The sequence below is a fragment of the Carassius carassius genome, chromosome 15 (assembly GCF_963082965.1).
Source record: "Carassius carassius chromosome 15, fCarCar2.1, whole genome shotgun sequence".
NCBI lineage: Eukaryota > Metazoa > Chordata > Actinopteri > Cypriniformes > Cyprinidae > Carassius > Carassius carassius.
The window spans coordinates 19,105,060-19,118,730 of record NC_081769.1 but is presented as its reverse complement, the minus strand read 5'-3'; the positions used below and the strand labels follow the sequence as shown (position 1 = coordinate 19,118,730).

Genomic DNA, 13,671 nt, shown 5'->3' with positions numbered 1-13,671 from the left:
AATGCTTTAAAAAAGTACAGATTTTACTAAAAGCCTACGTTTTTTTTCTTTCTGTTAATCACAAGGTTTTCTTCCTATTTTGAAAATATAAATGTACATTGCATGTTTGAACGTGGAGTAGCCTGAATTAAAGAATAGGTTACTTTTCTGTTGGTACTTGGAACAACCTGTTACCTTGAAACCTATTCGGAGGATAAAAGAGCGCAAGTGTCGAAAACAACTTTGGGGACTTACGAGACATTGCGCAGAAGACATTTTAAAACAATTAGCTAAAATAAAAATTCGTGTGTGTGTGTGTGTGGCTGTTGGACACTTTGAGGCTCTCATGTTTAAGTCAGGGAATGGTTCAAGGGTTAACAAGCCGGGCTGGTCTTGGTCTTTGAGGAGGGGAGGGACGCTCCTGCTCCGGACAGACGCGCGCACTTTCATCTGAGTTCAGGCTTGAGGCTGTGGAGAATCTAAATTCATGTGACGTCAGTATAATTCTGTATTATTGAAACGCAGGCTAAATTTACGTATTAAAAATAGTTTTATTTTATTTTAGCGTAAAATAAATGTCAAAATTCTAGTTACTTATCTGAGGTTTACAATTGGGTTCACAATATAATTCCATCCTCCAACTTATTACAATTCATTAAAAAACATAATTTTTTGTGTAGATATAAAACTACCCTGTAGAATAGCCTACAGTTTGGGTACAATTATCTATAGCCTACAATACAAATAGCACTGTTAAAATATGAGTAGCCTATATGCTAGACTTTAAAACAAACATATTCGAATCAAGTTGTACCTCCGTAATATAGGCCTACATCAATTTGTTAAATGTTCAAAATGTTTTTTTTTTCGTTGTTGTTGTTGTTTTTTCTGTATCCTGTTTTATTCATGGATGGAAAATAATATCTGAGCTATCAAGTCCATTGCGCAGTAACAGTCTGCGATTCAGTTGGTTGCAGTTTTGTTCTGCTTTGAAGTGTTTGGCTTCCTATGACCAATGATTTTTCTGCACGGAGGAACTGTGGCCCCGCCCATTCTCCGATTGACTGTCTTTACCACCTTTCTCACTTATTATCTCTTTAAAAATGAAGCCTAAACGCAAATTACCACGTTTGAATTGCAGATAAGTTTATTTAATTTTAACACCACATTTACATTTTATGTCTGGCATTTTGACTTATAAGCCAACATTAAAAGTCTGCATGTTTTCCACTTAAACATGACTGACTTTGAGTGAGAACACTCAAATAAAGAAGCTCTCTCCCAAAAAATAACCCTCCCAGGCAGACATTCTTCACCATCCCAGAGGTACTTGCGTTTTATCTTTCGATCTGCTCTTAAGGCTCTCTTGCTCCCCTCCCCTGTATCTGGCTCTTCCAGCATTCTCACCTTCTTTCAATGCTGCGGCTATCTGCAGTCTTTTTTTACCTATACCTATCTTATCCCTCAGTGCCCTGCCTTTCTTCCGTTGTTTGAGGCTCTTCTCATGTCCAGTGTGAAAATTCATGTGGTGCAACAGACAGATGAAGCGTTTTTTCTGATGAGCTCACTCAGGGCTCCAGGGTGCTGCGTTTGGGTTTAATACACTGATCTGTGATGCTGCTGTTGCTCTGAAAGCAGGTCCCCTGAGATCTTCTCTTCTGTAGCTGTTTTTCCCCTCTCTCTTTAACTCGAACGTCATTAAGAATTTACTCATTTTTGCATGTGTTTTAATTGGGCCGATCAGGGGATCCTCACTTTGATGCCAAACTGTCTAATGGCCAGACTGCTCTGGCAGTTTCTGGTATCAAACCACATGATCTGTGACTTCTTAAACTGGTTGCAAGGTTGAAAACAGCTACACTTCCACAAGCCCCCCAGCTTCTTTTCTTTGAGCGTGTCAACAGGAAAACCTCTTTTAATGACTTTATCCTCTTTCTGGGCATACATTTCAATTGATCCCTAGCGTTTAACTGCCAAATGACAGCTGCTGGAACTCTGCCCGTTCATTTCCATTTGTTGCCTACCTCTCCCAGAGGTACGCCAGCCTCTGTTAGAGCTTTCATATAATTTGCCTTATAATGGAAGTCTCAGTGATTAGCATTTAAAATGGTTCCCGTTCAGCCTCATATTGGAGCCATCTGACCTTGTTACTGTAACCACAAGAACTGATAGCAAAAGCTGTACCCTCCCAGATGACATTTACAAAATATTATTTGCATTTTCAAGCCACAGTGGCATATTCATAGGAGGTATCAGTGGAGCACCTCTGCGACTGTGCGTGTTTGATCGTGGTGGGATGTCAGAAGGTGGCGGAAAGAATCATCGAGACAGCTTGTCAGCTGAGTTTAAGAAGCCTTGCAGAAACAACGCTCTTCCCTTCTTTGTCTATTTCCCCTGTTCATTTCCTTGCTTAAATTTTCTCTTCAGCAGAACCTCCCCAACCGCAGCGGAATCAAACACAAGCGCGCACACACACGTCACCCCCTGCAGCCGGCAGTAATTATTATGGAATTAGGAGGCTTCAAATTAAAACCCGGTCTTTGTGCTGGGCCAGCAGATAAAAGCCAATCTGAGATGGCTTCTGCAAGCTCAAAGCTCCTATAGATATCCATCTAGTCATGCACACCTGTGTGTGTGCAGCGTAAGCCCAATGTGTAACTGTGTAAACCCAAGGTGCTAATTTGGCCGGCGATGATGGTAGTGGTGGAAAGAGCCCGTAAAGTGTATGAGTAGGCTCACTTGCTGTGGGCCCCAGTCTCTTGTATCAGCTTTGTGATTCATGCCCGTGAGGAGGGGGGAGTCACTACTTGGAATGAGAAGCATTCAGCAGGGGACAGGTTACATCTCGCCCCCTGACTCTTCAACCCCCCAGATTCTCTCTCCTTCAATCCCGTCTCTCTTTCGTTCGGCACAGATGGACATGCAGGCTGCCAGTGAAAGCAAGTCATGCAACCACAACACACTGGTTTTAATCCAAGATCACAATATGGCACTTTGCTGCTAGACCATAAAGCAGTTTCTACACAGCGATCACATTTCACATCACATTGGTTTCACAGACCCCTGATACTGTAGCATGTGGCAGTTCTTTTTAAATTGCATTTGCACTTTTTATGGGAGAAAACGCAATTAGATTGTTCAGTTGCGTCAATTCATTGCTCTTCACAAGTCCTCTCGCATGGCCTCATGGGATGCTAACGTGTCCACTGGATGTGCACTTTACAATCTCGCTGAAAGTAATAGGTCATTTGGATACATTTTCCCTACTGTTTTAGGTATACTTTTAATTTGTACATTCTACTATTAATATACTGTATAAAACATATTATATATAAGACACTGATAGAATTACAGTTGAATGATTCGTTAAACGTCTTAAATAATAATCAAGAGCATTTGGGCTTGTTTTAATTGTTTGGAGACCCATCATGAAAGCTTGTTTTTGGATTGGCAGCAGTTCTTTTGGCAGCTGGTTTGAGGAAAGCTCACTGATCACTGCTCTGGCACAAAGCAGCAGCAACCACATGCTTACTCAGAAAGAAAGATACTTAGCAGTCTGTCTTTTCATTTTAATATCATCTAAGCCTGTTTCTCCTGATCTTAGTTTTTTTTTTTGTGTGTGTGTGTTATGTATCTCCACAACCCAATCTAGGCACAAGCACCCTCTCATTGACACCAAATCATAAATGTGTAACTTTTATAATGTGTAAGTTGAGTATCATTTAAAAATGTTAAATGTTATGACGATAAAATAAGGTCACGAAAGATTTCAGAAAGTCACTTTTAAACTGTAAACAATCAGGTAGCTTCCTCTTTAAGGAGACACCTGAGCTCTGTTGTGTTTGACAAGTTTTAAAAGTTCTGATGGCAGTCATGGAGAAGCTTTATATATCAATTCTATAGATTTTTACATAAAGTTTTTTTTCTTTTTTTAGAATAAATAGAGGTCTATCTGCTGTTGTAAGTATTAAAATAAAAAATTAAATTAAATTAAATAATGTCAGCATTCCCTCACCTCACTTTCTTCATAACATATTTGTTTTTAGTTTTTTCCCCCATGCAATGATAGTCAGTGAGGTTTAAAGTTGTTTTGGACCCCACTGGCTTACATTAAAATGTACATTTGTCAATTTTGAGTGAACTATGTGGTTTCAAAGATTTCGTGCAGGCTTAAGTTTTCCGAAAAACAAATGATTGTTTTGGTACAACTGAAATTGAACTTTTGAAGTAGACTTAAACGTATCGACTGATCTGAGCCACAGCAGTTCAGATGCTGCTGCAGATGTTGCACACTCAGACAAAACACACACACAGCGTTTAATGCTGTGGATTAGCTTTGTCTGGATTGCTTCTGTGTTTGTTAGTCTCTCTCTTTGTTTTTAGTAATGGCAGTGCTGTTTGTGATCAGTGGGTGACCATTGATGTTTTGGGTGATTTACGGTTGGTATTGTACGTGCTCCAGCATAGAAAACTGAGAAGTTGACTGGGAAGACAGACAGTGTGTCTATAGATTCTGTGCTGGCAGGAAATAATTTATTCATGCAGACCCACTGAGTTCTTTCACTCAGAATTTATAACCTGCACTACTGATAAAGTCATTTCTTCAAAAAAGAATGCAGTATCCCTCCATCACTCGTCCCTTCCCTCTGCACTCAAGACCCCCACCAGTCCTCACGAATTTCATGAAATCCTTCAGCATTCAAACACTCTTCCCACACTACAAAGTATCCATGCAAGGCAGAAACAGAGATAGAGGAAGCCCAGTAGCCTGCTGCCCTTTGATTTCACCAAGGCTGCAGCTTCAAGGCTTTTATTAGTGGCATACAGGAAACAGAGTATGTGGAAGATATTTTGTGTGTGCGTTATGACTGTTTTCTGAAAAAGGATGTTGAAGTGGTCTGATACTAAAGTGGGAGCAGAAGGATATGAGGCACAGTGAAAAGCTGCTTCTGTGTGTTGGGCTATAGTACTTTGAAGAATAGGCCCTTCGGAGGCTCTTTGGGGAGACGAGGTTAAGAGCGGCTGATCCATTTAGCTGTGGAGATCGGCAGGGTGATCGGCTGACGCAAATCCTGATGCCTCTCTCAGGCATTCCTAATGGATTCAGGGCTGATGGGTTTCCTTTTGGGGAAAATTTTTGCTTTTTAGCGAGGAACTACGAGGTCATGCTACACTATCGTCCATCTTGTAGTACATTGCCGCATCTCCCTTAGCTCTATTATACACGTATCGATTTGGACATTAGTTGTTCTGAATTGATTTGTTTATCCTAGCAGTGTTTGGGGATTTGGCTTACAAGAAATGCTTCATCTTGACGCACTTCTACAGCTTGTTTTTTTGTCATAGGTAATCTGTTTTGTGGTGTTATTAGGGCTGGGCAATAAAAAATAACTAAAAAATCCACATGTAAATGCATTTTTTTTACAATATATTTTCCTATATTGTCACATATTTGCCTTAAAATATGTATATATAAAAAATATCCAAATGTAATACAAAATGTAAAATAATTCATTTTAAAAAAATTTGTTAATTTAAATAAACTAAACTAAATAAACTAAACCACCCTTCGGTAGATTTTAAATGTTTTAAAATGTTTTCAAATGTATTTATTTATTTAAATGGACAAATCATAAATAATCAACTCAAGCTTTGCACATATTATTTTATTAAACGGGCCTACTATAGGAAACAAACAAATTGTTGAATCAGAGCTGATTCACAGATATTAGTTCACACTTAATTCTGATGTCTTCTGAAGTTTGAATAAGCGTCTTGAGTTGTGAGACAAGGAAAAACTTAAAAACTTTAGGAAACAGTAGCCAAGTAAAGCAAAAATTTTTGATGATTTTTAACACTGGTAAAATCATCACAGATATTTAATGAACATTCATCACAGGCGGCTTTCTTGCTTTTAGTCTCAGTCATTTGCGTCATATCTCAGTTGGACCTCCACTGCAGCTGGTTTAAACTGTGCCAGCTTTACCTGATGTGCCTGAAAACACAGTCATGTTGAAACAGTGCTTGTTTAAGAGCTCTTCAAACATCCTTTTCTCCACACAGACTATGCCCATTGTCCTCTTACTATCAGCTGGCAAACATTCCCTGGAGAACAGTCTACTGACGCAAGGGAGAGAAAAGCCTTTATAGCCTTCAGCTTACGGCTGTTTGGTTAGTCGAGCGCACCCCTGGGCTGAGCTATTCACTGTCCCGCACTCGAGAGACCCTTCAAGATGTGGTCTCACTGGAGATTAAAGACACACACACACACACACACACACACACACACACACACACACACACACACACACTATATATAATCCTGACCCTTTGTTTGTACTCAATCTACCTGAAAAATATACACACAAATAGTTTAGTGCGAGAAATATGAAAAAGTGCTTTTATTAAACAAGTTTGGTTCTTTTTTGATGGTCACTTTTGTATCACTGTTTAAATATTGTTGGGGTGAATCATAGATCAGTGGGTGAAACTAAATGTCTGCCTAGGTTGTGTGTGTATGTGTGTGTGTGTGTGTGTGTGTTTGTTTCCGATCAAATCAGCAATCTCCTTTACTATCCATTTGCACAGCGTGTGCCTTGAACATGAAGGACCCTTTTTTCCCTTGAGATGGTAATTTGTAGTTTTTTAATCTGGTTAATGGTTAGCCGAGCATTGTTAACCTCTTCGACGAAAATGGTCATTGTTTGACGAGCTGCATTGTTGCTTTAACGATGCTTGACCTGTGAAGCACCGCAAGACCCTCTGCTGAATTTAAAATGTCCTCACATAGATGGATGAAATGAATGCATCTGGACTATGTCTGTGTTTTAGGTGCATTGAATTGCTTGAATGAAAGATGCTGTAGAGGAACAAGGTGGTGTCTATCTCCTAGTGCTGTTCATATTCAAAGTCTTATTCACACAGGTTTTTACAACATACGGGACAGCAGAGTGTGTTACAGAGACAGAGCAGGTTGTGGGGGCTGAGGTTGAGTAAAGCGAGAGACACTCTTCTCCCGCAGGTAATCACCTGAACATGTGTCTCCTAAATGAAATGTGATCTGACACCCAATCTCAGCGTGTGAACAGGGAAGCCCCAATCTCAAATACTCAAACCTTCCTTAAATGTCTGTCTGACTCTCATAAACACACAATCCCTCTGGCCACGTATGTTGTAAAACCTGTGTGAACATGACTTTGAATATGACCAGCACTGGAAGTTGTTATAGAGCGGAAGATTCCAATTACTAACTTTTTGCTCTCGTTCTTCAAAAAAATCCCTTACTTAAGCAGTATATTTCTTATTTTCTAGTGACCATCATAATTAAAACAAGATATACGATTACGTAAGATTTTTCTTTTTAATTTCCACAGTGTATGTATTTCTATCTATATCTATATCTATATCTATATCTATATCTATATCTATATCTATATATATATATATATATATACACACACACACACACACATACACACACTGAACAAAATTATAAACACAACACATATGTTTTTGCCCCCATTTTTTCATGAGCTGAACTCAAAGATCTAAGACTTTTTCTATGTGCACAAAAGGCCTATTTCTCTCAAATATTGTTCACAAATCTGTCTAAATCTGTCTTAGTGAGCACTTCTCCTTTGCCGAGATAATCCATCCACCTCACAGGTGTGGCATATCAAGATGCTGATTAGATAACATGATTATAGCTACGGGTGTGCTTTAGGCTGGCCATAGTAAAAGGCCACTCTAAAATGTGTTTTACTGTATTGGGGTGTCCGAGGGGGCCCGGAAACCAGTCAGTATCTGGTGTGACCACCATTTGCCTCATGCATTGCAGCACATCTCCATTGCATAGAGTTGATCAGGTTGTTGATTGTGGCCTGTAGAAAGTTGGTCCACTCCTCTTCAATGGCTGTGCGAAGTTGCTATATATTGCCAGGAACTGGAACACGCTGTCGTATACGCCGATCCAGAGCATCCCCAAACATGTTCAATGGGTGACATGTCCGGTGAGTATGCTGGCCATGCAAGTACTGGTTGTTTCCAGCTTCCAGGAATTGTGTACAGATCCTTGCAACATGGGGCCGTGCATTATCATGCTGCAACATGAGGAGATGGTCATGGATTAATGGCACAACAATGGGACTCAGGATCTCTTCACGGTATCTCTGTGCATTCAAAATGCCATCAGTAAAATGCACCTGTGTTCATTGTCCTTAACATGCTCCTGCCCATACCATAACCCCACCACCACCATGGGCCACTCGATCAACGCTGACATCAGGAAACCACTCACCCACACATGCTGTCTGCCACCTGCCCTGTACAGTGAAAACCGGGATTTATCTTTGAAGAGAACACCTCTTCAAAGAGCCAGATGCCATCGAATGTGAGCATTTGCCCACTCAAGTCAGTTACAACGATGAACTGCAGTCAGGTTGAGACCCCAATGAGGACAACGAGCATGCAGATGAGCTTCACTGAGACGTTTTCTGACAGTTTGTGCAGAAATTCTTTGGTTATGCAAACCGATTGTTGCAGCAGCTGTCCGGGTGGCTGGTCTCAGATGATCTTGGAGGTGAAGATGCTGGATGTGGAGGTCCTGGGCTGGTGTGGTTACACATGGTCTGTGGTTGTGAGGCCGGTTGGATGTACTGCCAAATTCTCTGAAACACGTTTGGAGATGGCTTATGGTAGAGAAATGAACATTCAAATCAAGGGCAACAGCTCTGGTGGACATTCCTGCAGTCAGCATGCCAATTGCATGCTCCCTCAAAACTTGTGACATCTGTGGCATTGTGCTGTGTGATAAAACTGCACATTTTAGAGTGGCCTTTTATTGTGGCCAGCCTAAGGCACACCTGCAGTAATCACACAAATCACCTTTGCAATAATCATGTTATCTAATCAGCATCTTGATATGCCACACCTGTGAGGTGGATGGATTATCTCGGCAAAGGAGAAGTGCTCACTAACACAGATTTAGACAGATTTGTGAACAATATTTGAGAGAAATTGTTTTTTTGTGTACATAGAAAAAGTCTTAGATCTTTGAGTTCAGCTCAGTTCAGTTTATGGGGGCAAAAAAAAAAAGTGTTGCGTTTATAATTTTATGTGTGATAAAAAAAATACAGTGAAAACAGTAATACTGTGAAATATTATTAAAATGATTTATATATATATATATATATATATATATATATACAGCACAGACCAAAAGTTTGGACACACCTTCTCATTCAAAGAGTTTTCTTTATTTTCATGACTATGAAAATTGTAGAGTCACACTGAAGGCATCAAAGGCTATTTGACCAAGAAGGAGAGTGATGGGGTGCTGCGCCAGATGACCTGGCCTCCACAGTCACCGGACCTGAACCCAATCCAGATGGTTTAGGGGTGAGCTGGACCACAGACAGAAGGCAAAAGGGCCAACAAGTGCTAAGCATCTCTTGGGGAACTCCTTCAAGACTGTTGGAAGACCATTTCAGGTGACTACCTCTTGAAGCTCATCAAGAGAATGCCAAGAGTGTGCAAAGCAGTAATCAAAGCAAAAGGTGGCTACTTTGAAGAACCTAGAATATGACATATTTTCAGATGTGTACACACTTTTTTGTTATGTATATAATTCCACCTGTGTTAATTCATAGTTTTGATGCCTTCAGTGTGAATCTACAATTTTCATAGTCATGAAAATAAAGAATACTCTTTGAATGAGAAGGTGTGTCCAAACTTTTGGTCTGTACTGTATATATATATGTATATTTATATATATAAAAATGTAATTTATTCCTTTGATGGTAAAGATGAATTTTTATCAGCCACTACTCCAGTCTTCAGTGTTACATGAGCCTTCAGATATCATTTTAATTTGCTGATTTGGTGGCCAAATAACATTTCTTATTATTAATACCAGTGTTCAAAAAACATAATTTATTAAAAAAAAAAAAAAAAAACATTAAACATGATTAATGTCGTTGCTTGTAATATATGTATTTAAAACAAGAAGAAAAAATTGTCATGGAGAATTTGCAAATAGGGAATTTGACAAGTCTTATGCAATCTAATGCAACTTTGCTTGTTTAATTTATCAGATTTTAAAAATGTTTATATATCTTCACTGGAAAACATGACAAAAAAATTATTTTGGGTTTGCTCTTTTTCTCTCTCCTTCCTTTGTATCGAAACCCTTCATCCCTGTAGATTAGCGAGCGCTCTGCTTTCGTTCGTGGTTAATGAGTGTCCCTGGCTGATAGCTAATCAGCAAGGTGGTCTGATGGACCCCAAGGAGGGCAGCGCCAACTCTAATTCTGCTGCCTTGCTGATTGACACTCAGCTTGATAATCATATTCAGGCCTGCGGGGCCCCGGCATTGGTTCCCCCTGCATAATCTCAACCAATCAGTGATTTCCCTGTACAGCACGAGCCTGACTGACAACTAGCATGGCTACACTTTCTACTGAGTTTCAGGTTTCGTACCTTGTCATTTGTTAAAGGTTGTAGCCATCCGTTTGTTCTGAAATTAAATCTTATTAATGGCCAGTAATCAGTCTTGGATGTAATTTTCATTTTGCAGAGAACACAGATGAAGTTTGTTACATTCACATTATGCTTTATCTCCGATGGGAAGGATATTTTTACCAGCTCTAGGATCTCAGAAGATTATAATATACTGGTTTATCGAGTTTGAAGAACTAATATGTAGCAAAAATGAAAATCTTGTTATGTATTATCAAAGGAAATGGGCTTTGTGCGATCAAATTAAGCTTTCATGTGGGCCAGTCATTTTTTGTTTGCTCTCTATTCCTCACAGAGTCCAGAATCTCTTAAAAGACTAATATGCAGACAACGGTGGCATTTGGCTTATGATGGATTAGTTTAGTTCGTTAAAAACACAGAAGCTAATGAAATGGTTCTGCGCTAAGACACACAGGGCTTTAACTCTTTAAGACAGACTTAATTAGTCTGTTATTTTGGGATGAGGTCGTCACGTTGTGGAAGATAGAATCTGTTGGGCATATGTTTGAGGGACTTTGTTTGTGGTGTTGGTGTGTTTGGTCCTCCTGGTGACCCGTATGGGGTGTGGGACGCCCGCTAACATCGGCGGCTGTCACTCCCCACCTCGGCTGAAATTTTTTGGGACAACGGTCAGGCTAACCCCTGTGTTCCTCACCGAGTTACCATGACAACAGGAACGTGGAATTCCCTAGTCAATTAACAGTGGGAGTGGGAGTAGGAGTGGGTGTGTGGACGCATATTGACTGGTGCGGTGGGGAGGGCTGACACAGCGAGAACAGAGGACACATGTTCATTAAAATCATCCATCCTGGATCAGATGGTGGATCTGGAGATTTTTCCCTCCCTCCCTCCCTTTCTCTCTCCCAGTCTCTTTGAAATGCTTGTGTTGCTGGTTTGGGAGTGTGATACTGTACCTCAGTGGGCTGAAGGCAACTTTCTCACACTGCTCTGCCCTTTCCTTTGTCCTTCATTCATTCTCACTCGCTTTGTTAGCGTCTCTCTTTTTCTTTTGGGGAAGCCCCTTGTCTCTGTTTTCTTTAGCTGCTCAGTCACTCTACTCTTTAGACAGTGACGTCATACTGTAAAATAAGTGGAAGTCATACATACAATCCAATTTTATTATAATACAGAGAATAAAATTCAATAGAAGTGGTTGTCAAATACAGAGCAAAATGTATTGTGCTCTGATAAAAAAATTATAATTAATTACTTTTTAGTTCAAGTTTGGGGTCAGTATTGTTTTTTTTAATTTAAAGAAATAATATTTTTATTCAGCAAGGACCTATAAATCGATCAAAAGTGACAGTTAATATGTTTATAATGTTACATTTCTTCAAGATTTCTCATTTAAATAAATGAGATTTAAAATTACTGAGTTTCCACAGTTTTATTAAGCAGTACAGCTGTTCTCAACATCAGTATTAATCAGAAGTTATACTTGAGCACCAAATCAGCATATTAGAATCGTGTGACACTGAAGACTGAAGTAATGACTGCTAAAAATTCAGCTTTGCCATCACAGGAAATTTTACAGGTTATTTTAAGTTGTAGTATAGGTTTTTTTTTTTTTGATCAAATAAATGTAGCCTTTATGAGCACAATAGACTTCTTTCAAAAACACAAACAATTGTACTGAATCTACATTTTGGATGCCAGTGAATTGTTATTTATACATTTTAGTTTGGTTATGTTGGGTCCAGGGCATCTAAATCCATATCTTCTCACTTTCTATCTGCATGTGGTCACACAAGCACACACACATGCTCTTGTACCTGTGCAGCAGTTAAAGGACAAGGCTACATTGTTAAGACATTCCTGGGGCTGCTGGAATGCAGGTATTAATGCGAAGTGATTAGACACAGCGAGAGAACAAGCGCAGAGAGGAAGGAGAGTAACAGAAATGAAAAAAAGAAAGACAGAGGGGCTGGATTGGAGAAAAAATAGGGAAGAATGGAGTGATGGAGTGGGACAGATTGAGGTACAGAAAGGGAACATACTGCAGAAGGAGAAATTGTTTTGAAGCAGAACTGAGGAGAGGATTCAATGGCCACATTGATTTTCTATACTTAAAGGGATAGTTCACATAAAAAAAGAACATTTTGTCATCATTTAATGACTGTCATATTGTTCCAAAACTGTATGACTAACTGTGAAGGATGAGGCTGTACTTTTGCTGCACTTACTGTAATGAAAACTAAAGTTTTCAAGCTTAAAAAAGGAAACACACACAATATAAAGTTTCATACAAGTGGCCCATGTTACTGATAGTTCAAATCTTCTGAAGCCATACAGTAGCTTTGTGTGAGAGTGCATGATAAGCACAAAACCTGCCTCAATGATTTGTTCATGAATCTGAATGGTTCAAATCACAGACACAGTGATCCAGTTGAGTTAACATCAGTTTTGGTCTGTTTATCATATAAAGCCAAAATATGACTTCAGAAGGTTTGTAATGTAGTGCATAAATTGCATGGACAACTCTTATGATGGGTTCACAATCCTTTTTGAAAGCTGCATTCCCCATAGACTGTAATTGTATGGAAAGTCTTAAAGTCTTATTTTATGTCCTCAAAAGAAAAAAGTCACAGGTTTGGAATGATACGTGGGTGAATACATGATAACAGACGATTCATTTTAGATGGAACTATCCTTTTAAGTTCATGTGTTGATTGTCAGGAATGTGTTTTTTTTTTTACTGACAGAACTGATATTGACATTGGAGGTGGAAATGTGTGTGGGGGGTGCATTTCTATCAAACAGGAGCTTGAGAAAATGCCCTTTTCATTCCAGAGAGGAATTTGGATATAACTGCATTTAAAAATAGGAAGTGGAATGACTGGGAGGTCCCAGCGTAATGATAGCAGTACCAGCTGGTGATCGGATCTGCCATGGATCTGTGTGTGAGAAAGGGAGGATGAGAGCAGGCGGGGAAGGCGGGGGTTGCCTGTTGGTGCTTCCATGGTGAGGGCTGCATTGCCAACCAATGTCAGCCGTGCCATCTCTGCTATATGGCCAGGTGGCTTCAACCAGCAACATGTCCTGGCATTAGCTACTACACACCCCTTCCAACACACAAGGTGGTGTAATCAATGTCAAAGTCAACCTCCTCTACCCATGATCTGCCCTCACCCCTCCTCGAATCCCCACCCATCTCTCCATCTGCTTCCTGTATGTGCT

General features: G+C 39.7%; 1 protein-coding gene across 2 annotated transcripts in view; it reads left to right on the top strand.

Annotated features, from left to right (window-relative positions):
* bcam (basal cell adhesion molecule (Lutheran blood group)) overlaps positions 1–13,671 on the top strand; it is a 48,792-nt gene that overhangs the window by 266 nt on the left and 34,855 nt on the right. The gene's annotated exons all lie outside the window — the stretch shown is intronic.